We start from the raw sequence: 24,720 nt of genomic DNA, 5'->3' as shown, positions 1-24,720 counted from the left end.
AAATTCATATAAACTCTACCTCTGTAATACGGGCACCTCCATAAAACCGACACACTTTGCTGTCCTTTTGATGTCCGCATTAAAGACGCTCGACGTTGGCACAGAACAAATGTTTAATGGACAGTCTTTTTGACTCACCAAAACAATGAAGAGGAATACAGCTGTGGAAGGGACTGATTTTATTGTAAACTTACTCTTAGCAAACCTATTTACATGTTTAATTTACAAGAAACCCCCCCCCCCCCTAGTGGCTCAATACGACATACTAGAATATTGGGGGGCAAATTTTTCCACCAGATGGATTAACTCGTCGCTGGTGTTAATCTGGCCATAACTATCAGATATAACAAACAGCGCGGGTTCGATAGCCGACACTTTACATAGAAAAACAGGATTTTGTATTACACGTGCACAATATCCACCAAAGAAGGGGTGGAACTGGTTTTCTCTCGTCTGCGCAGGCCCAGCTGATCACGTGATGCTGTTAGAGCCTCGATTGCACGCTGCCTTCTGAGTTTCTTTTTCCACTGAAAGGCGAGGTCAGCGGCTTCCGTGTGATCGGACGAGGCATCTTGCTCGGGTGGACGGAGACCCTTAAAGGATGCAAGAAACATTGGATTTATTAGGATTCTTTTCTCAGTGAAACAAAAATAATAACGTTTTAGTCAAAACGTCAGGTTACCTTCACACACGCGGCCTCGGCTGCTTTTAGAGTTTTCACAACAGCTTGCATAAGATTTTGTGCATTTTTCACGAGCATTGCGTCCGCCTGCAATGGACAGCAAAGAAACAGATCAGTTTTAACATATCTTCCCTAGAACTACAGATAGGACAATCAATCTAATACACCGAGTCTTCGCTACTTACTGCACAAGCTAAAAAAAAGAAAAATATATAAAATTAAAAAAAACAAAAATCCTAATTTACATAAATACTTAAATTCTAAGATGATAAGCTATGACTAAACAAGCGACTCTCGAGAGTCCCGTTGCTGGATTAATATTGAATTGGTTTCAAAAACAATAAAAATACCCGGAAGTAAAAAACATCGAAGGATCTTGTTGAGCCATGTCTTTGAAAGCTAGACATGAGCAATTCAGCCGGAAGTCCGGTATTTTCGGATTTCCAAACAGGATTTTCTAAGGTTCGCTTGTTTCACAGCCACCGGACAAGAGGAACGAAGACTCTTATCTGGGTACAAGATTGGGAGACGCTTTCGCCCGGCTCTTCTCTTTGCGCTGGTTGTCGCCGTCAGTCACGTGCAAGACAGGAGCTCTGGGGTACGAGGTTGGGGGGCAGTATTTAGATACGCACGCATGCGCTGTTATTGCGGTACATTCTTTGTTCTCAACCTCGTCCCCGGATAGCCCTGGGGACGAGGTTGTTCTTTGCTCTACTGTTGTGTGAGAATTTTCACTTTTCTAGGGTCTGCGCATGACAGTTTTATGAAAAGTAGAAGAAGACATTTCAACCATGTTCAACTTACCGAAATGTCCGAGGGAGTCGCTGCTTTAACAGACGATATGATTTTCAGCTGTGTACTGATGGTTGGCAGGTATTCCGCGTAGTACAGCAAGTCACTTTTACTTCTGAACAAAAGAAACAACAGAAAGATAACCTACTGTAAAATGCATTCAACTGAATATAAAAGAGAAACGAAAAGTTGAGGTCGCTCATTTTACTGCCTTACCTTTCGTCAACACTCTGTTCAGCAATGACGTGAGCAAACTTGAGGATAAATTTGGCGTTGGAGGCGATAGCTTTTGCTGTGTTTATCATTTCCATTTTATTCTGTCAAAGACGAGAACAATACTTTAATAGAGAGCACTACACAATTACAATGTTTTTCTTTCACGAGAGATAGTCAACTCGGCTACAAGTCGTTGACTATTCGCTCCTAAAAAAAAATCGAGAATACACTCAAATTTATAAATAATGAATGATTTTGCGAACAGAGCTGGGAAAATGACAGAAACTCTAAAGAAATCAGGATAGGTGCCAATGACAAGGATTATTATACAGCAAAACATAACACCTATGGGCACATAATACATGCCTTGGTAACCATTTTAGCTTGCGCCATCGCGTCCCAAGAACTGACAATGACCCATCGCCCCCTGTTTGGTTGCATGAATGATCCACCCCACCCATATTACCTGAAGTCGGTTTCGTCCTCGAGCTAACTTGGCGATCTGAAGCATTTGTTGAGCCATTTCCTTAGCCACCATGACGATTGAATTGTTCTCTTCTTCCCATTTGTCTGTTTCTTCTTGCAGTAGTTGAGCGGCGAGCTGAATCAAAAGATGGTTCATAAGCTCTCTTAGTAACTGTGATATAATATTTCAGAACTGTAGGAGGCGTGATGACCTAATAGTTAGTGCACTCCGGATCGAGAGGTCCTGGTTCGAGCCCTGGCCGGGGGCAAGACACTGAAATCTCATAGCGTCTTTCTCCAACCAGGTGCATGAATGGGCAACAAAGACTAACTTGATAGATGCCAGAGGGTAACCCTGCGATGGACTAACATCCCATCCAGGGGGGAGTAGCAACACTCTTAGCCGTTTCAGTCCTAAGGGCTTCAACTGGTTCTAGTCCTTGAGACTGGCTCCTCCAATCTTCAGAAGTGGAACAGGTTTGTTTTCCTACTTCAGATATTACAACCTTACAATAAACCCCAGCAATGCTAGGATATATTGTTTTACTCTTTCACTATACTTAATACGTCATCAAAGCTTCAGGAAATTCAGTTTACCTCAATGGACTTGGAGCTTTTTCTCGCCCTCAGTTCCTCAATTGATGTTGATTTCCACTCGGGCTCACCGCGAGTAAGCCCCGAGATACTCGCAGCTTTTTGTCGGTGATGGGGAGAACGAGCCGCAATTCTAGCCCTGTCGAGGGACTCGGCCGAGGAAAAGCGTTGATGGAGCTCATCAACCAGGGCCTTTCTCATGAGGTCCGATTCACTAGCTGATCCCCAAGGCCCTCGCAGACGACGAGCCTCTGGAGCACTTTCGGTGTCGGAAAATGAAAATGATCTCTCCAGGGAATCCGTTCTCTATTTCGGAAGAAAAAAAGTCAGTCTTTCAGTACTGTTGTTGTACTAAGCCGTAGTTTAACTAGCAAGGGTTTTCAAAGGCTAGCTTTTCCACAATCATTATTTAAAAAAACTAAGGAACAAACTGACGTTTTGATGACTTAATTACTTGCGAATAAACCTTTTATGCCTTCTCTGGTTGCGCATCCGGGACGTGGGCGTCCGGGGCTCGAGCCAATTTCGTGAAAGCAGAGTTACCTTCTCCCCGTACACAATTCTCGATTTCCCCTATTGTATTTTTCCTAGTGCTTTTCGCAAAGACAGTTTTATACCAGAGGGCATAGAAAGGTTTACACTTTTCAGCTAACCGTATTTTTAATTTTACATATTACGCTTTTTACAACACAAGCAAAAGTACTAATATCATAATGTTTTCCGTGGGAAAAAAACGACACAAAATCAAAAGGCATAACGAAGAGTGTAATTTGCGATTTAAAAAGTTTAACCGGTAAAAAGGATCACTATCTATAAACCCAACAGTATCAAGAGCATATTTAAAAGTATTGGAAACTAACAACAAGGAGAGTAGAAAGCTTGATCAATAAAACCACTACATTGCCTTAAAGAGCATTAAAAATTTTACATACATTAGTTAATGCCATGTCATCAAAGTACGAACTTATCTCTGACGACCGACCCACTGCTGATGGAAAAGTTCTCGAGGGGGAGGAGGATCGTTGTATACTGTCATCCTGAGAGGGGAGGGGGTTGTACTGACGGCGGCCCACGGGTTGAGCCCGCGATAGCTTCTTTTTCTTCTTCGTTTAGGGACTCAAAGCTCTGCGAGGCGTCTAGATGTGGTATGCCTAATAAATCCTGAAACACATCTGAAAAAATAGAGAATAATGTTGTCTAATTTCTTGCTCACGGTAAATCCTTTATTTAGCCTCAAACGGCTCCAAAACGTTTGAGAAAGTTTATCAGCTACTAGAGCTGATGTGGCTTCCTCTCTAAACATAGTAATTTAGAGATGGATGAACAAGCTTATTTCAACAGAAGCGCCAATGTCCAGTTTTAGACTAGTGAACGGACAAACCAGGACAAAACATTTTGGCGTCCATTTGTGGTCCACAGTTTAAGAGCAACGCTAGCTTCGACCCAATACAAAACATCTCTAGTCTTTCACCAATTTGGGTTAAACATGTAATACAACTTTCCAGTCGGCATCTCCCGCGCGAGGAGCGTGCGCGTGTTTATTCGCGCGCGTCATACACGATACAAGGAAGCTTTAGCAAACCACGAAGGCAACGTGGACGAGAACGCCACCAAACAAAAGATTTAACGAGCAAAATAATAACTCTGCACGTGCGGTTTAAATCCTGGTACATTTCTTGGCCGTTCTCTGTGAAACAACAAAGTGAAATGACCGAGTTCTGCGTATTTTGGAGAACGTGAACAAAGGCAGCTAAATTTCCATATTTCTATTTGGGGAGGACCCCTTTTTTTACAATTCAGCTTGGGCTAGTTCCTAAACAAAGATACACTGAATGCCTCTGGAAATTGCAAAATTCTCGAGTAAAATATAAATTCATTTTGCACCAGCGTTGTCCCCGGCGTCGCCGTCGTCATTGCTAAAGCTCCCTACTACTTTACCTTGTACAGCTGCGGGGTCAGCATCAGGCAGTTCATCAAGTGTAGCCATCAGACAGTTGTGCCTTGGATGCCCACTGACGCCTTAACATCTGAAAATGTTCCACAGTTGGCTGATCTGGATTGTCTGAAAGATCATCCACAAGAAACATGAGTTCTGGCTAAGGATAAATCGCCACCAAAGTTTTGCAAACGATAAACCGTCCACTACATGGTCACAGATGCGAAAAATTAATAATTCTGACAGTCCATACACTAACACGAGACATTCAATGTGAAGAGTTTATTGAGGACAAGCGTCAGTCAGTCATCTGATGCAAAATGTATGCTATGATGAACTTAAGACGAAGGTAACAAGAAAAAAATAAACAAGCGAAGACGAGGACTGACGACGTAGAATGACCTATATCTCCCGCCTAAAATTCCTATATATAGCTAGACATCCCATAACAACCCACGAACCTCTCAATCGTGCCGTATGAATATTAATTTCTGACTAATTCATTCATTCAAACGTCAGAAATTACATTTTGCAGAGAGAGAGAGAGAGGGAGAGAGAGAGAGGGAGAGAGCGATATTTAACTCTTCAAGCCCTGTTGGTAACAAATTCTCATTATTTGTTTCTACATCAGATTTCTTGTAGCGCTAGGCAATTCTGTCTTGGTGAAAAGAAAAACTCGAAAAGTGCTAGGGGTGGTCAATCAAATCACATTAAGGGTTGAAGAAAAATTTATGCCTTCAATAAGCAATTTGGTGCCAAAAACTCAAATAAATTCATCGAATGTGGATCAATTTATGGCATAATGTGTCAATAGGCAAAGTCAGGAGCATGGTTAGAACGCCACTTTCTTTCTGTCTATCAACATGTTCTAGTGCATGACTGTTAACAGCATTACCGCGTTACTCTGTTAACTACACGACAGACATGAACTTATCTCACCTGCCAGTGCACGTGCCGCGGCAATAACTTGCGGTGTCAGCCTATCAATGAAGTCACCAGTCACGCGCACAGTCCTGACTTTACTCGCGTGCCGTGAATTCTCCACAGCCTTACTGGCGTGCGTCCTGACGCGTGCCACACGTGCCTTCAGTTCGTCCGCTTGCATCTCAAAGTTGCTCTGTTGTTGTATTCTCTCGCCAAGATCTGCTTTACTTACAGCAAGCGCTGCGCCCGCGAGGCGATCCACTGGAGCTGATGCTTCAGCGGTAAGGTCGTCTATGAGAGCAGTCAGCAAATGGACCTGAAGTTTGGAGAAAATCTGATTTTGAGCCGATTAAAGCCGAACAAGAGAGATTTTCTGACCTTTGATAGATCTGAGCAAATGCTTTTAAGAAAAGTCTATTTTCACCGCTTATTTGCAGCTCGTAACACTTCTGTTTTCCGGCATTACCTTAGTGGCCCATTCCCTCTGAAGCAAATTCATCCTCTCCACCACCCCCATGTATGACAAGCTCTGCTCTAGGGTTTTGTTTTCTCGTAATGCCATCTCGGATACCGAGCGAGCCGTGTCTTGAAGGTCAGCGGTTACTTTCTCAACAGAGTTTACAGTTGCCTTGGCAAGGCTGACTTTCTTTGGATCATTACAACTAAAACAAAAGAGAGACGTTAATAAATATATGAAACGAAAACAATTGTAATTAAAAAAAGAGACCACAGTATTTTGGTGATAAGGCATGCCGGTGGCGGAGGGTACAGAAAGCTAGTGATTCTCTCTACATAAGATACTGTTTAAAGTTCTTTTCCCTAAACATTCAACAGTAAGGGTCTCAGGAAAACAAATCTTAGCTTCCAGCAGGGCGAGGCATGATGTCGTTGAAGTTTACTACTTAATGCTACACTACCATAAACCATTCAGTGTGAAATAGCTTTTTAGGATGAGCTAGTAAGTCATTCATCTGTTAAGGCCGCCATAACTGATTGCAAAAAATCCTGACACATCTTAATACATACGCTTCATGAATAACAGTGTAAGTACTCGTCGGATCTGAACTAGACTAAGAATGGCAGTGTAAATATTTTACAAGCCAGATAAGAAAAAAAAACAAAACATTAAAACTACTCTACTTGAGATGTGACCGAAAAATGTATGCAAGCGTGTTCCTTGTCTAATAGACTTCGGGTAGCAGACGCAAGATAAATACGAACAGTAGACTGACACTCCCTTCAAAATTGTGGAGTGAACAGAAGACATCAATGACTAATATTTCTCGCTAAAAACTAAAATAGCCCCAAGGAAATCTATGGGAATACAAGAGCCTCTCTATTGTGCGGTAAAAATAGTAATTTCTGACCACATCATTTCTACGTCACGCAATCCTTAGAAATGACACATTCTCCACGACGGCAGGGACTCTCGTAGTAACATTTTGCTTATGATAGAAATTCGCCATAAAGGAATTATTTTTACGGCGAAAATCGGTTATAAAAACATTATATTTGGCACTGAGTATCGCTGTATTGAGTAATACCAGAAGTACATAATCCATTTCTGGTAATACTTTATCTGTTATCATTTCTCAGCTACTCACCCCGCTATTGCCGCATCAACCATTCCTTTCAGAGTTCTCGCATATGACGTTAACATCCGGGAGTTTTCTTGCAAAGCATGCTGTTCTCCTGCCAAGGCAACAGATGCCAGTTGTTCGACAGGCGCAGATGTGCCTACAGTGACGTCATCGACTGCAAATACCAGACTGTGAACCTTTGAGGCCCAGTCCCTTCTGCGGAGTTCTAGCCGTTCAACATTAGCAATGTCTGAAGGATCTCTTGATAAAGCCTGCAGGGGCAAATAAATAAGTAAATAACAAAGAAACAAATAAGTAAATTACCGCATTTACGGTGGTTCCTCTGAATTGCATTGCTCATCCTTGCTGCGCATAAGTTTTCGGGTCCTTTAGCGCGCGCAAGAACAGTACGGGATTTCCTTTTTGCCAATTTCGGCAGGGAAATAAATGGTCGTTTTCTTCTAAAAGAGCACGGTAACCCCTTTTTTAATGCTTTAATTTAAATATCATACGGTTGTGTACAAAATATCACGATTAAAAAAGTTTAAAATTCTACATTGAGATATTTTTATTTGAATGCCGTAAAAAACACGTTTTTTGGTAATGCTGTTTTAATATGTACGCATGAAGCGAAATCTTTAATTTCTTTCATTATCTTAATTCCTGTGCAACAAGAATAGTTTATAATATAAGATCAAAAGCTATTTTGTTGAACTACATTACTTTTTTAATGCAAGTAGTGATTTTTTTTCTAGAAACGATAGTTCCGCATTGGATTACTAGGGTCGTATATATCCTATAATAGCCATCTTTTTTGCAACTCGGAATTTAGGAAAGTTGATTTCTTAGGAGGGAGGAAAACTGGAATACCACGAAAAAACTGTCTGTGCAAGGCGCGCGCGAAAGAGAGCCAACAACAAACTCGATCTAGCTCCTGGCTTGAATCAGAGCTTTTTACCTGAGCAGCTGTAATCAGTTGAGGTGTCATTCTGTCAATATCCACTGACGTCATATGAACTTGTTCAACACGCTGAAGTGAGGCAGGGTCACGTGCAGGCGCTTCACCTTCATTCCCAGCATCCATAGCGTAGTCTTCAGCATCTCCCGCGGCTTTTGCTGCTACAGCCAGCTGCCTGAGGCGTAGGACATGCTTGTTTATATTGTCCACCTAAAGAGAAAAACATTATGTTTGTGCTGGTTTTGCATTGAGTAAGTAAAGCTCTAGCTCGTCCATCATGGCTGATCTGGACATTACGACACGTGCTTTATCATTTCAGAAGATTTTGCCACTTAAATTAAGTTTATGATAATGATGATGATGATTATGATTATTTACTGAAAACTCTGACAATGATTAAGGGCGACCTGCTGACCTGCAGGAAAACAGAGCAACGATCGCTGTACTTGGAAAAGCCTTGTTAAGCACCTGGAGAAGTTTCTGTTTTTTTTTTATGTTACTTAGCACTATTCTTGCTGAGAGCTGCGGGCTCAGAAAAAGCTAAGCCTACAATCCAAGGCGCAAATCTTCGGACACTTGCCGATTTTTACACTTGAAACTGGAAACCCCCCTGCCCCGTTACAATGTTGTGTACCTTGAAAAATCCCTTCCGTTGTCGTCTATTTTGCAACATTGGTTTGGAGGCAGGGGGTCCTCCATTTCTGAGAATTCGTAACGAAATGTCACGTTACTATTGTTAAAATGAGTGTCCCAAGGAATTACGGGCTGGATTGTAGCGTTTCTTTTGTAATCTTCGATACAGCAGCTATAAAAGGGATTCCATCCATCACAAACCATCCTACCTGTTTTCTCAACTCCTCTGCGTCCCCTGAAGTAGCAGCAAGAGCCAGTTTAGACGCAGCCGCTGACCAGGGCATCACTATTGTATCAACAGCTCCAGACAGCACGTGTACTTTAGAGGCCCATTCTCGACCAATGGTCTGCAGGCGTTCAACAGCAACCAAATCACGTGGGTTAGACCTGAAGTCACGTGTGGCTTGTATGATAAGTGGTGTGAGTTTTTCAATTTCACCTGCAGACACTCGAACAAGCCTAGAATAAAAACACAGTGACTTTTCTATGAATCATGTTATAGATAAAAAATTGAAAGAAATTATTTTTTTTCATTTTTTTCTTTGACATATTTCTACTATTAGCATATCTCACTGCTCCACTATATGAAGAGACACGCGATCCAGAATCAACTATTTTGCCCCGAAAAAGGTCAGCATTTCATCTTCTCTATGGAAGGAGATATGCCGACTTTATTAAAGTTGATAATTACATTGCAGCTAAGTGGTTTACTCCCCCCCCCCCGGTCCCAACACGCGTCACAACAGTTTTAAAAAAACTAATTGTTACTTTATCATCACCAAGTCACAGCCATACATTGCACGATAAGCCAATCTATCAAAACTTAAAGTAACCGTTGAAAAGCGCGAGAAAAATCACACAAACCAATCAATTTATCTCTTGATTTTGCAACTGATTTGCCAATCTACTCTTTGATTGGGTATAGTCTGCTATGCTTGGTGAATAAGTTTAAATATCGTTCCAATAGCGGTAATGTATTGAAAATGTAAGACGCTAGTATGATATATAACTTATTATGTTACCTACACATCTTGTTACGTACCTTACTCCTTCCGAATTCCGTGATTTATCCGCAGACGAGCTAGCTAGTGTCCTCAATGCAGAGGCTCTTGTTTGCACTTTTCTTAGTTCCACCTCAGCCAAATCAAAGTCCCTGGCCTTCACTGCATTCAGGAGTCTGGAAACTGGTACACGGGAGGTCTGTGACGGTTTGATGGGGCGGACAATACCTGCTGATAGTGGAGCCTCGTCCCTGTGCCTCTCGGTTATCCCTGGAAATAGTTGAATGAAAACACTTGAATTGTTCAACATTTAAAGCGTTAGTAAGACGACCTTACGAAACTCAAAACATTCATTCGTTAGACAATGTCCCAGTGATTTCCCATGTGTGACTTTAGAAAAGGCAAACTGACAAAATTAAAATTAAAGAATTTGGCAAACTTCTTTCTACGCTTAGAGAAAAAAATAGCTAAGAAGGATATGAGAATAAAAGATACACCTGTTATGAAGTCTTGCAAAAGATACAACTTTACCACAATTATCAACAGAAAATACAAAGTCAAGGTTTTGGAGCCTGTATAGAGAAGTTTCTCAACGTTCTAAATTGCCTTTCTCAAGCATGGTAAAACTGAAGATTCTCCTGTCATCAATAATTAACAATTATTCACCGAAGTGGAGGTGAATAGTACTTTGCTAATTACCTCTGAGTTAACCAATCAACTAGTCTCCCTCGCAGCCGTTTTTAGTGTCGTCACGCAACATTCCTTCCCTACCAATCAACGTGCGAAAAAAGCACTATTCACTTATGTGGTATATACTAATATAGGTAATTTTAAAACACTGTACCGAGTAGAGCTTTTCTGTTGATTCTATCCATTTCATCATCTTCTGAGAAGTTGAAGAGCAGGTCTTCAGAGTCAGTGCTGCGACTCAGCTGAGATCTTTCCTGTGAGGTGTCCCATGTCTTTGTATCTCTTGGCAACTTGCTGCGGACAGGTTTTGGCTCTGGTTCAATCTGAAATTGATGTTTCAATACAGATAACATGCTACAATCCCGGACAAAACCAGTTGAGACAAACGCATTTCACAGATTTTTCGCGAATGTCTTGACTGGCAAGCTTGTTAAAAACATGTTATCTCCCTCTCCCCCCACTCAATGTTGTTTTATGGGGTTTGCAATTCACCAGGCTTTGTTTCCATAAAAGGGGGGATTGACAAACATGAGCTGTAGTACCAAAATTGGTGAAAATTAGCAAAGTGTCTCAACCGTTTTGTCCGGGATTGTAGCTATCTAAAAAGAAGGGGCTTTAACCATTGATTAAAATTTAAATCTAATTTTTGCAATAAAACACACAGGGTTTTTTAATACATAAGGATGACGAAATCGATCAATATATAGTAGATACTTATTAGAACAGAAAAAGTAACAAATTATGCGAGGGCATGACATAAAAAGAAACGTAAAAATAACACTAAAAAAATACAAGAATTTCTTTGTCAGTTTGAGTAAAAGATATTTCCAGAAATAAATAGAGCTAAGAATAAATGACTAATTTATAGTTGGTTACTCATTTTTGTTTCATTTTTTGGATATCTTTACATTGGTTTTTCATTACTGCAATATTGTAATTTGAAACAGCAACATACTGTTCATCTGTAGTTGCCACCTCTTTGATTGGCTTAGAAAGAGTTGAAAGCCCAATTATGAAAGGATGCCTGAATGTTGTCGACAAGAGACCAAAAACTGGTTTCTCTAGGATCATTCGGGTGAGAATAGTCTTGAGAAAGACTTTAAGAGACAAACTGGTGATATTTTTAACACTGGATGTTCCACTTACTTCTTCTTCATACAGTTCATAGGGTTCCAAAGCAGTTACTTTAACAGGTTCACTAGCAAGCTCTGCTAAATCCACTGATTCACCAACTGACACTGTGTCACTAACTGCAGAAAATAACAGCAAAAAAAATAAATAATAAATAAACAAGTGAAGTGCATGCATGCAACATTTTTATTTCAGTCTGGGAAACAAGGGTGATTCTATGGTAGATCCTTGTAAAGTTCCAAACAAATTTCCAGTTGTTATTCCCCAATGACATTCCCGTCCTAGAGGCTGAGATCTGTTTGGTAAGCACCTTATCAGAAGGTCAAAGGGGCCACAGGGAGACCAAAGATCATTTGGAGGACTATTGAGAAAGAAATAAAGCGAGGTGGAAGAGTTGGAGTGTAGCCAAAGCGGCGGTACAGAACAGAGAATGTTGGATTGAAAACATGACAGCCTTATTCGCCTTCTGGCACGAGAAGATGAGATGAGATGATGACATTATGAATATGTATCTGTGGAAAATAAAATAATGAACGTTATTTGTGAAAGCAAGATGAGACAAAACTTTTTCATGTTACCTGCAGCAGGGTTACGTCCCCTTAAAATCTCAAACAAATCCAGCATGTTGCCACTTGTATCCAAGGCTTTGTTAGCAGCATCCTCACTGCCATAATCAGTTAAATCTGCATTGAAAAATACCGTTATTTATCTCATAGTATGGAGAAAGTATAACCAATGAAAAGGCAGCAGGATCCCATTGAAGTTAACCCACGATGGTGTTATCCTTGGCTATTGGTTACTTTGAACATGACATAACGACCCCAGACTGAGCTTGAAAAAACAAAGTACATGTATCAAAACAAACCTATGTTGATTCCCGCAGGACGTTTTAATGCTAATTTTATCATCTTAACTTTGTCTCCAAGCAGTTCAGAATTCTCAGAAAGCTTGCTATGTTGTTCAACATCTGCCATATTTACCAAGGTTCCTTCTACACTCTGAACTAGAGCTGGGAGGACTACAAATAAAGAAGAAAAGAAATTAAACCATTACTAAAACTAAACTAATTATTACAAGGTATGCTACATGTACAAAGGGGGCATCCAGAAAAGACAATGGCTTATTAATTTTTGAAAACCAACTGCAAATAGTCAAAACAACGAAAAATTAATAAGGTTAGTTGGTCATTGCCCCTCTGGCACTGTGCTTCATATAATAATATAAATATAATATCCTCTATAAAGTTTTTTTTTGGGGGGAGGGGCACGGTGGCCTTATGGTTAGTGTGCTGGCGCCCGTTTGAGCCCTGGCCGGGGCACTACATTCTTAGTGCGTGTCTTCATCCAGGTGTATAAAAGGGTCAGGAAAATTTAATGCTGGGGGGTAACCCTGGGATGGACTAGCATCCCATCCATTGCTTCATGCTACAGAAACCGGGATAACCTGATGGGCCACTAGGCTTGTATGCAGACTTTAGCTTTTTTACCTCTCTAAAGTGTTTTAAACAAAAAAGTGCTTCTCCAATATCTCTTGACTGTCAGGTTTACAGCTGTGGGCCAACTTCAGGTGTCTATCTTAGAGCAGGGCTCGAACATTAGTGCTGTGTGGGAAAAGTAGCTTTTCCTTGGGAGAGAGGGGGTGGGGGAAGGGGAATTCACTGAACACACCTGACTCCAGCTGGCCACATGCTGATTGTAAGTTTCCTTTGTACATTGGGTCAGCAGTCGCATTCATCTCCTTCTTGGTAACCATGGCTACTCTTCTTGCTCGGCCTATCATTCTGAGGGAGGTGCGGGAAACCTTCTGAATATCTTGCTGCTGTAATGCTTCACGGCAACAAGTAATATCTTCTTGGATGTTAAAGTCTAAAAGGTGAAACATTATTTAGTCAGTGCACACATCATTAAACTTTTTGACAGCTTAGTTAACCCAAAAGTCACAGAGGCAAGACAGGTCCATCATTTTCAGGAACTGCCTCAAGTCTTACTTGGAAATCAGGGCTCAAGATTAATGATAGCCAACTTGCCACAAACTTGGCTAGTATGTTTTGGGCTTTCACTAGCCATTTTAGCAAGTGAAAATTTCAGGCATCCTAGTACAATATAGAAGGAAACTACCAATGGAAACCAAGTTTGAGAACATGTACAACCATGTACACTGTTGACAAAGAATCTATCTTTGCCTTGAAAAGCAAGCTAAAAGCAACATGCTGAAACCACCAAAAAGCAAGCAAATGACTTTTTTTAGACCTTTTCCATCATGAAAGCAATGAACGACTGCAACTGCTGTCTGTCAATTATAAGTTATGTACAGCTTTGACAATTCTGGCTACCTTATTGTTACTTATTTTCGCGGGACTCATTTTTCGCGATTTTCGCGACTTTTTGAAAAATCGCGAAATTAAAGACCCGCGAAAATTAGTTTTAAACGATTTCTATTGTATTTTTTATGTTAATTACATATTTTTTGGCCAAATCGCGAAAATTAAGTCTCGCGAAATTTTCCCGTTCCATTTTCGCGAAATTAAGTTCCCACGAAAATAAGTAACAATAAGGTAGTAAAAACTTGTTTTGGTTAGTACATTGTAAAGTCAGTAAAATCAAAGCTGTCACTAGTCACTGGGCTAGTCAGCTGAAAAGATAGTCTCGAGCACTGTTGGATACATAGAGGATATTACATGGTTGCGCGGAGATATGAAATTTATCTTCAAGTGTTCAAATCGATATCTCATGAGTGAGCGCAGCGAACGAGTGGGATATCGATTTGAACACGAGAAGATAAATTTCATATCTCCAACAACCATGTAATATTCTGTTTATTATATAAACCTACTAATGACGATGGTTTTGACGATTTTCCGAAGATTGCCGACATTTTCCGAAGTTTTCCGAAGATTTGCAAAATGTTGCCCGAAGGTCGTACGAATGATTCCGAACATTTTCCAAACTTTTCCGAAAATTTCCGAAGATATTCGAAGATTGCCGAAGATTGCTGAGGAAGATCCGAAGATGTTTCGATTTAATATCGATTTACTTTGGCTCATTCAGCATTGAAACAGGGCAAACTTGTCAGAAAATGTTTCGAAATCGATATCTTCACATGTGAAAATAACATGTTATTTTCACGTGTGAAGATATGATTTTTTTCGCGCGAAAGATTTCCTGGTATTTCACTGATGTTTATTTAATGAAGCTGGTAATTAAATGAACAGTATACACATACCAGTCATCAGCACAAAGTCATTAAAGTCTGTGATGTCATCAACCACTGCAGTAAGAGCATGAATCTTTGCTGCCCAGTCTCTTCTCAGCTGTCCCAGATGCTCTGTACAGCCTGGATCCTTGGGAGATTGCCGCACTCTTACAGCTGCAGACACCAGTTGTGGAGCAAGCTTCTCTACATCACTAGCTGTGTTGTTGATAGCTTGTACTCCTGTCCACGACCAAGGAAAATATGTCAAGAAAAATTGGCGGGTTGCATGGTGACTTATTAGTTGGTGCAAATGGACCATGGATTAACCAATTACATGTATTGGTCTGGTTCCGACCAGGGTCAATGTGTTGTTTTCTTGGGCACGACACTTTACTCTCACAATCATCTCTCCACCCAAGTGTAAAGATGGGTTGAGGTGAATCAAATACTGGGACATGACCTACCATTGACTAGCATCCCATCCGAGGGGGCTATAATACTCCCTGACTCACTTCATGTTACGGAAAGCAGGATATAAGCTCGGAAATGCGGGCAGAGCTTTGTGGAAAGTTCTGTTTTCTGCAGAATTGGGTCATCAGTGTCCACAAAATAAAACAACTATTTTATGATTAACTACATGAAGATGTAAGCATATTTGAACTTAAAACAAATCATTCTGTGATGAAAGTAGATGATGGTGAGCACACTGTCAAGACATAATACTTCCTTATCTGCTCTCTTAGTGGGCTCAATATTACACCAGTTAATAGAGGATTAAGAACTTAATATTTGTATTTATTATTCAACACATGCGCGCGCTGCCCATATATGGTCAAAATGTTAACGATATCTGTCATCCGTACATAACAGATATCCTGCGATATATGTAGGTTGTGAAGATTCGTCCGAAATCTTGTAAAGCGCTGCATAATTATAGTTTTTCTTTCTGCAAAAAGTGTTTTGTTGGCAATTTGTTGAATAATAAAACAATTATCCTGCTCAATCTTGCGGAATATCGTCTGATTTTAGCCAACTCGGCCTACGGCCTCGTCGGCTAAGTATCAGGCGATATTCCGCGCGATTTCGCAGAATAATTGTTAAATACCGGTATCTTGTTAATAACTGCTTGTATATCTCCACTTTTGTCAATCTGGAGACTTTGGCTACGGTCTTTGGATCTTTTGTGTCACATATTAAGTAAGTAATTATCACTTACGTCTGGCATCAGCTGAAATAGCAGCCGACTGTCTAGCCACTTCTGCTAGCCTTGCAGCATGCTTCTGGAATTCCTCAGCTTTTCCCTTCAACCTAATCATGGCATGTTCTTGACTTTGTACACTCATATCCTACAGCAAACAATACCATTGGCATTTTTACACCAAGAATTATTAAATTAAAAGAAAATAGATACCGGTAGTATTGTTTTCTGTATCTTCCCATAAGAAAAAATCTATGTCATTGTAGGCAAAACAAATCCAAGAATTTTTGGTTAGAAATAAAATGTTCATATTATTGATGGCTGTTTAAATTTACATACATATGTAGACTAGATGACAATAGCCTCTTTAGTTCAAATGCAATTTTAAAGTCTTACCAAGAGCGACGCTGTGGCTGCTTGTATCATGTTATGTACTGGGAGCTCAGCATCAGCAAACACTGTGGTTATGTGGTCTATGACAGCAGTGGACACATGACGATCAAGTTTCTTGAGCTCGACTGATAACCTTTCTGATGCCAGGTCAAGTTCATGTCTGTTGATATACAGACTGGAATGAGCACAGCTTAACAATTTTTGATATCATTGATGACCTGAATACCAATTGGTCCTTTGCAGAATGCTGTTAAGTGACCGTGTCTATATATGAAAATGGAGGTAGTATGAAATAAGTGCCAAAAATGGAGTGCGGCAACATTAATAATAAGGTTAGCGATTACGACCACTGATGATTAAGGGGGAGAATTACTTTAAGTGATTGTAAGTTTTTATGTAAAAATATATAAACCAATGTTTCTTGACGCCATTGTCAAGGTACATGTTAGTGTATAAAGATTAAAAATTCTGCGAGTTCAAAAGATATAAATTTAGCATAACATCTTTTAAACTTGTTTCCATACAAATCTTCCTAACTTCTCAAAATCCACTTTTAAATAGCCTGTACAGCAGGTGTAAAAGGGGACGGAGGGAGGATTAGAGAATTCATGGAGAGAAAATGGAGGAGGGGGGCTCCTGACTCCCCTCCCCCCTTCCCCCATCTTTTCAAGTCTGCTATGCAGGCTAACTATTAAACATCAGCAGCAGCCACGACCACCTTTTTGTGATCAACATGGTCACACGACAGGGTTGCACAAAGGACCTGTTCCTTTTCCTTTCATGGAGAATTGTACAACATGCATGTAAACAAAAAGAGAGAACAACAGAGCCACCTCACCTTGCTCTTTGTGACAAGGGGTTTGCAAGAGAGTTTTTCTGCAGCTCAGCAAGCTCATTTCTCACTTGAAGAACCTTCAATGATACAATATAATTAACAAAAACAACAAACAAATACAACAAAAATAACAATCAGTTTATAGTATTAAAAAAATGCAACATGCATTTGCTATCCCACTGGCCCCAGTTGCTCAATGGTTGGATAACACTATCACTAGATAAATCACTATCCAAAGGATAGCGTAGTTAGTTTTGTCAACACTTATCCACTGGATAGCGTTATCCACCCTTAAAACAAATGGGTCCTGGATAACAGATTACCCTTTCTCCCAAAAATACCCTTACCTCATACAGAGTACTTCCTAATCTGCTAACCCAAAAACTGAAAAACATCATTTGACAAGTACACTGTATTACTATATCAATTATATGGTAATCACTCACACTCTGGCATGCCTGTATGATACGTTCCCTTCTTCCTCCTTCACAGCTGTTGGCCACGCCCATGCTGCTACGCACAATAGCATCCAGGTAACAGTCAAGCTCATTACCAGCTCCAAGTCTACTGCGAGGAGACAACTGCTTGTGGGCCTATCAAAAACATTTTTATATAATTATTATTTCTTTATTATTGTTTGTAAATACGATTGGTTCCTTCTTTGATACAGAGTTCATTTCAGGAGCTACAGTCTTCTTTCCTACTCTGAAGAGTAATCTGGGAATTCAGAGGAGAGCAAAAGATCAAAAACTCTTTTGAGAACAGTTTGACAGAGAACTGTCTCATTTTGTCTAATTTATTACCCAGGTTTATTTATTTTCAATAATTAATTTTAATTTTTGTTGGAAAACAACACATAGATTGAAGCTGCTGGCAAGTCAATGTGCAGTTCCAGACAATATCCATACCCACCCCACGGAAGGTCATTGGAAATCCAAGGGGGTGGAGGTGGGGTCTCAAAAGCCAAATTTTTTAAGGAAGCATGGTGTTTAACTGGATTGAAAACAAAGAACCCTCCATGGGAGGAGTATGGGTATTATGAATTCTGGAACAACATAATCCTAGCTGCTCAGGTTTTTTTCTAATGGAAGCACTGCTTTGGGACTGCTTCAGAGTACTTTGGAGGAAAGGGGGAGGGGGAGGGGGTACAACCTTTGAAAACGCAACAAGCAGACTTGTCTGAAAAAAAAAACTATTAATAAACAAAAGGAGCTCATTATATAAGCGTTCCACTATCACAAGTTTCATTTCACAATCCTTTTAAATTTCTTGTACCTTCTCCAACGTAGCAGCCATGTAACCAGGCTCATCAACACTCTGATCCAGATCTTCTCGGGCTTCTACTATTTTGATAATTTCAGTACAAGCCAACATGATTTGACCAACTACATAGTCACGACTTGCCTGCAATGAAAACAAAATTACCCTTGGCTGTTGATATGTGATTCACAGTAAATAACTCTCAGCAAAAGATAGATTGTGACAATAGTGTTGTGTCAAATCTATTAATTTTATCAACACCTGACACCTAGGCCTCATTATTGTACCAAAGATAGTTCACTCACTTTTTCCTGGTAGCAAGACCAAAATACATAATAAACTCTAACTCAGTTTATGAAGACACCTTGATCTTATGGACACTACTGTATAATTATGTTTTGGGCTATTAGCCAATTTTTCATGCTGTATTCTGTAATTTTAACTTGAATTGCAGTATTGCGGTATTCTCCAAACTTGAGAGATGCATCTTCCGAGTGTTTTGGCTGACAGAAGTCAGTATAAAACTATTAAATAAATATGTTTTTCCAACCACTTTTGGGGTATCTGGTCCTTTTGAAAACAAGCTGAAATAGGGTTATTCTGTCACATGAGTTAATGATTGTAAGTGGTTCTATTTAATTTTTGAATGATTGTCACTAGTTCAATTTAATCTACAATTTGACCGTTTTAACAACAAGTTAAATGTTGTGTCATTGTTTTTATTATCCCGCCACTTGTTTTTGCCTCTCCTTTTGCCCTCGCAACGACAGAATCACCACCTATATTGGTTTACTATGACATTACCTAAAGTTTTGTCGAGGTATTGTGGGTATTTGCCAATTTTTTTACGGTCATGGTTATGGGGTGTTCACACACCACAATGTCCCCTGTCCCCCTCTATTATGGATCTGTTTCTTTTATTTTTTGACTGTTCAATTGTTTTAACAGTACAGTTTTTCCCATTATTGATTAGGTAACTGTGTTACGTACCTTTGCCTGGAGATTGGCTGGGTTATTTAGATATGTCTGCATGGATGTTGATAATAATCCTATAGACTTCTTTAAAATCATCATTGCTGACAAAAGCCTGTCTCTCTGACGAGGATTACTAAGCTCCTGTATATATACATTAGAATTAACAACTCAAAGTGAAGACAACAATGTTGAGCTGCTAGCCTTTTATTAAAGTGCCTAAAACCACCCAAATGTTCTTTAGCGTGATTAAATCTTTTTATAATACTGAGCAAAAGAATACAACAAATTTTGTTTTTGGTTAAAACCCACATTTGTCCATAAATTTTTAAAATCAGGATTATTTTTTCACATGACTGATAGTGAGTGAAGTGGAGACTGGGACTAGTGACATCATTCCAGGATATTGGTAACAAGCATTGAAGTGGAAATCACAGGCCGGAGTAGATCTGGACAGTAGTCTAAAATCTCAATGTACGTGTAATAACCTTTTCTTGGGGAAGTAAATTTTATGATGTTTGTATAGATGAGTGAGTTGTAACATACTGTAGTGAACATAATTACTGTTGATTTGATTCAGGTATCTGGTGAGTCGAACTCACAAATTTATGAAGCTTGCAAATACTACCTTAGTTATATAGTGCAGTTCCAGAAAATATCCATATCCACCCCATGGAAGGTCATTGGATATTCTGGAGTGGTGGGGTCTCAAAAGCCAAAATTTTCAAAGGAATGTATGTGGCTTAACTGGAGTTTTCAAAGAAAGGGGGGGGGATTCAAACCAAGAAGCCTTCTGTGTGGGTTTTGGATATAACAACACATTCAGTAAATGTTGCTTGCAATACACATCTTACATCATTTTGCAAGATAAACACATTCACTTAGTTTTTGAAAAAATAATTTAAAAATGCACATACTTTTTGCCTCTTGTTGCACAAGCTTGCTAAGAGCATCAAAGATTCTGTGAAGCCCTGAAGTAAAAATACATGTTTTCTGTAACATCTTATTCAATGTAAAACTATGTTACAGTTGAACAGTAGCAAAAGACAATTGTCTATGTATAGTAAGTTTAATTGAAAGAACATTCAATTGGAAAAAAAGGTGCAAAATCAAAATATCTGAAGTGAAATTGCATGGGCAAGTTGCTTAATTAAAAATATATAGAGTTAGTATTAAGATCCAGTTGTATTAGTAAAAACTGAATTTTGTAAGTACACTGTAACCTTAGTAGGTGAAGAAACAATGTAATAAGTAATGCATTGTAAGTAGCATTGTAAGTAGTGTGTATGTTGTGTTGTAAGTAGTGTTCTTTGTGTTGCAATAAATAAATTAATAAAAAAAAAAAAAAAAAAAAGTTGCTTAAAAAGGGGTTTTCAATATAAAAAATGTGAGAGGAAACCGGTTTGATCATCAATGGAATTTATTAATAACTTGAATGTTCCTTATTAATGGCCTATTGTCTATTTGAAATTTCAAGCACAGGTTACAATTTGCAAGAAAAAGCCAATTATTATAAATAACTTTTATTAGTACCTTAAAACTCACAACCAATCCCCTCGGAGATGTAACAGCTTCCACTAAACCAAGTCTGTCCATAACCCAGCGAGCTGCCCTTACAATCTTACGAACTTCTGCTTCATCATAAACAAGCAAGACCTACATGTAGGCAATAATTAAAAGTTCATCAAATGAAAATCAGATAATTTTGCTAATAATTATTATAAACAAGTCTAATTAAGCCCCTCTCCCCCAAAAAAATCTTTGTACAAGTCAGTAAAGATCTGGGAGGAATTGTGATAAAAATCCTCAAAGATTTGCAATATGATCTTCAGGCAGATATACAAAGTCTGGAATACAAGATGCAATTCCTCAAAAAACCTCCAAAACAAATAGTATTTTTAAACATGTTAGAAGTAAATAACTGAATTTAATACCTTCATGGTTCCTTCCAGAATATTTCTGGCTGAGTCAACCAGGTTGTACCTCACTTTGTTTGAGAATGGCTGCTGTTTTAGCTGATGAGTTGCCATCAACAGACAATTCCCTGCATCTGTTAGCATATCGCATGCTGGCGGCATTTCTGACTTCAAGTCCTAAAACATAAGGTTAAATTTGCCAGTTTGTTCTTCATAAAATTTTTATGAAACAATGCATCTTTACAGTATAATTAGAAATGCAATACTTTGATTACATTATCTGGAGTTTCAGAGACCAACTTCTGGCCAGCCAGTACCAGGCTCTTGATGGCCTCTCTGATCTGCTGGGCACTGGAAACCAAGTCAGGCAATGGAACACCATCCCTCTGTGCTGCCTCATTCAGTAAAATCAGTTGTGATACCTTGAAATAATTAAATTAAGAAAACAATTAACCTTGGAAAACAGACATCAGTCATCACACACTCAGTTCTATCCTTTGAATTTCTTATGACCTTCCATCAGGATTATATGATTTATGGGCCCAAAGCTGAGGAGCTTACCATGTCTGCTTACATCCTATGATCCTTTGACAACCTATTATTGTTTCCCAGAGTGGTCAGACCAGGGACCACTCTGACTACTTATATACCCCCTCCCCCTGCCCGCTATAAATAAGCTTCAAAGGTCATTTCTGAAAGACTGCCATGTTGGCTTTCTTTGACCTTTGGAATATTTCTGAGGGGGTTTGGAAGCAAGTTTTTTTTTCTTTTGAGAATACCTATATGGAAAATTGGTTTATTCCAGAGTGGTATCATGTCAGCACTTTGATTTTTGATTAATTTTTTCAAAAATAGCTCTTAGTCGGCGTGATGGGCCTTGTAGTCAGTCAGTCAGTCAGTCATTCAGTCAGTGAAGTATGTTTTTTTGTCACACCAATCAGATTTCAGGTACTATCAGAACCAATCAAATTGTAGTTTATAAAAGGGAAGCAATCTGACACAGTTGTAGTGAGTGATTTTGTTCAAAGATTTTAGACTTGTAGGAGGCGGAATCATTGGTGAGTTGTGAATTAACCCTGGATTAAAAACATGTTTTTCGTAACGCTCGTCTACTTACCACGCACACGCCGTCAGCAAAAGGCCCAACATAAAATTGTTATTCGTCTTATTTGAGCATTAATTGATTTGAAGAGGCTAGCTTTCCTGGCCGTGGTAAAAATTACATGAAGCTTTTGCACACAGCAGATTTAAAGAATAATGTTGTCATTATGATGTTAATACTGTGGGTATATTTACAAAGAGTCGAAGAAATGGAAAGGAATCTTCTTTAGATTCCTAAATATTACTGTAAACCGCAATTAATTTAATTAGTCTCTTGAGCGTCTTGCTCAATTCACCAATTCAGAAGTGGCATTTGTGTTTATACCTTTAAAATATCTCGTTCAAACATTTAATGAACCGGTATAAGTATTAACTTTGATGTTAAAAGCAACTACGCTCGATAGCAAAAACAGAATAAGAGCGTGCCATTCCACAACAATTTGATAACTCAATTAGTTTTTGTTTGTTGAATAAAATTTACATTGTGAATGAACCAAAATCTTTGATGAACAGTTCTGACAGGAAACAAATACTCCAAGTGTACTGCGCTTTAATGTACTTTCCCGAAAGAGAGCGGTTTTTGATTTGATTCGTTTATTACTTCATTTATTACTTTTCGTTCAATGACTATTGAGAGTGTTAAATGGAGACATGGCTTTTTCGAGAAAAACAAAAGTATCGTGTAACGTTCGTTTAAAAAAAACAAAGGTATCATGTTACAAAAGTGAGAAAAACAATAGTATCATGTTACAGTGTTTGGCAAAAAGCCAAAAGTATTCTGTAACAAACAAAAGTATCATGTTACGGTTGCTAAGCTAGCAAACAAAATAACCACTTTAAACAGAATAAGAACGTGCCATTTCGTGACATTTTGCTTATTAAATTAGTTCTTGTTTTTCAATTAAATGATGGAAATTTACATATTGAATAAAACAGTTCTGATGTATCAAAGTGCACGTAAAAATTATTTTGTTTGCAAGCAAATTTTGTGCAAAAAAGTGACTCCGTGGGCTGCCATACACAAATAGCTCAACCCATGATATAAACCATCCCAACAGGACAATCACCCAGTCTCATCCCAAGCCACCCCATAAATTGAAAAAATAACTCCTGCACGCTTAGCGTGCCTATGTTTTTCTTTGACGGGGGGATATTTTGACTTTCTTCATCTAAGGGAGGTGGTGTGGATATAAAGTGAAATGGTCCCAATGATCTACCTAGAGAAGCTGTTGACATGCCTTTGGGCTCAAACTCAGTATTGTCAAGATGAGGCAGTGTTAGATATATAAACATATACCGTACCTACTATATACTCTGCATATCCAATCGAACAAAATGAAACCAAAAATCAATTGAACCCAATCGAACACCAATTGTTTGAATGTGTTCGGTTATCGAACATCTATTTTGCTGTGAGTTCGATTTTCAAAACAATCAAACACAATTGAACACAATCTGATTTGTTTTTGTTTGGAATCTGTCTCTTGATAAGTAAAACTCACAGGACTAATCAGCTCATGCAAAACGTTGTCTGACGTACCTACATTCCTTTGAACTTTGGAGCCGGCGGGGAAAAAGGCTTTGTGACTAGTCTTTTGTTACTTTACCCTCAGTCTGCATTTTACCCCTGGTTTACAATCAGTTTATCTGCAGTCTGCATTTTACCCCCAGTCTGCAGTCTGCGTTTTACACTGACTGGTAATCGCACATTCGATTTTGTTCGATTGACCAAATTTTTATTGTGAGTTCGATTATATTCGATTACTGAACCCAATCGAACGATTGGTGTTCGATTGGGTTCGATTACCGAACGTTCGATTGGATACGGCAGGTATATATGCTCTATGGCTAGTACGGTTTTCCCCTTAATACAAGGGAAGCTCTGATTTTGAGTACAAGCTGACATTAAGAACCATTCAAAACTTTTAAATCAAAGCTATATCATGCAGCAAACAAATTCTGTCAAACTACTAGGTAGCTAAGCCAACAAACCTGTGCAGCGATGGGCGCCAAAACCAACTCGATTGATTTAGTCTGAACAAGGGACGACAACAACTTGGCAGACATAATAACTTCTAGCTAAGTTAAAACCATCCTCAGTTTGTAAACTGAAGGTCACTGTAATGCCCTCTTTAGATAATTGGAAAACAGACGCCAACTTCCATGACCACAAAGTTGATATTGGTTGATGACCGATGCAAAGCAATCTTGAGCGAGGGCTTGGGGCGAGTACTAGTAAGCTGAGTACGTC

General features: G+C 39.2%; 1 pseudogene across 1 annotated transcript; it reads right to left on the bottom strand.

The window, feature by feature from the left end:
- Positions 1 to 164: 164 nt before the first annotated feature.
- LOC144643013 (uncharacterized) lies at positions 165 to 24,661 on the bottom strand (annotated as a pseudogene). Its single transcript, XR_013568832.1, has 31 exons — positions 24,462 to 24,661; positions 21,644 to 21,790; positions 21,387 to 21,545; positions 20,986 to 21,108; positions 20,370 to 20,423; positions 19,471 to 19,596; positions 18,496 to 18,624; positions 17,667 to 17,813; positions 17,224 to 17,297; positions 16,389 to 16,545; positions 16,011 to 16,140; positions 14,825 to 15,034; positions 13,270 to 13,467; positions 12,468 to 12,620; positions 12,181 to 12,285; positions 11,618 to 11,721; positions 10,626 to 10,794; positions 9,823 to 10,051; positions 8,990 to 9,239; positions 8,148 to 8,357; positions 7,214 to 7,461; positions 6,076 to 6,271; positions 5,625 to 5,925; positions 4,688 to 4,811; positions 3,682 to 3,921; positions 2,753 to 3,055; positions 2,157 to 2,291; positions 1,691 to 1,791; positions 1,487 to 1,589; positions 683 to 769; positions 165 to 593 (listed from the first exon to the last, which is right to left on the bottom strand). The product of XR_013568832.1 is annotated as an uncharacterized LOC144643013 (transcript).
- Between the last annotated feature and the right edge of the window lie 59 nt (positions 24,662 to 24,720).

Source organism: Oculina patagonica, chromosome 2, assembly GCF_052425735.1.
Source record: "Oculina patagonica isolate OP01 chromosome 2, crgOcupat, whole genome shotgun sequence".
Classification (NCBI taxonomy): Eukaryota; Metazoa; Cnidaria; class Anthozoa; order Scleractinia; family Oculinidae; genus Oculina; species Oculina patagonica.
The sequence above is the reverse complement of the archived record's forward strand: the minus strand, read 5'-3'. Positions and strand labels throughout refer to the sequence as shown.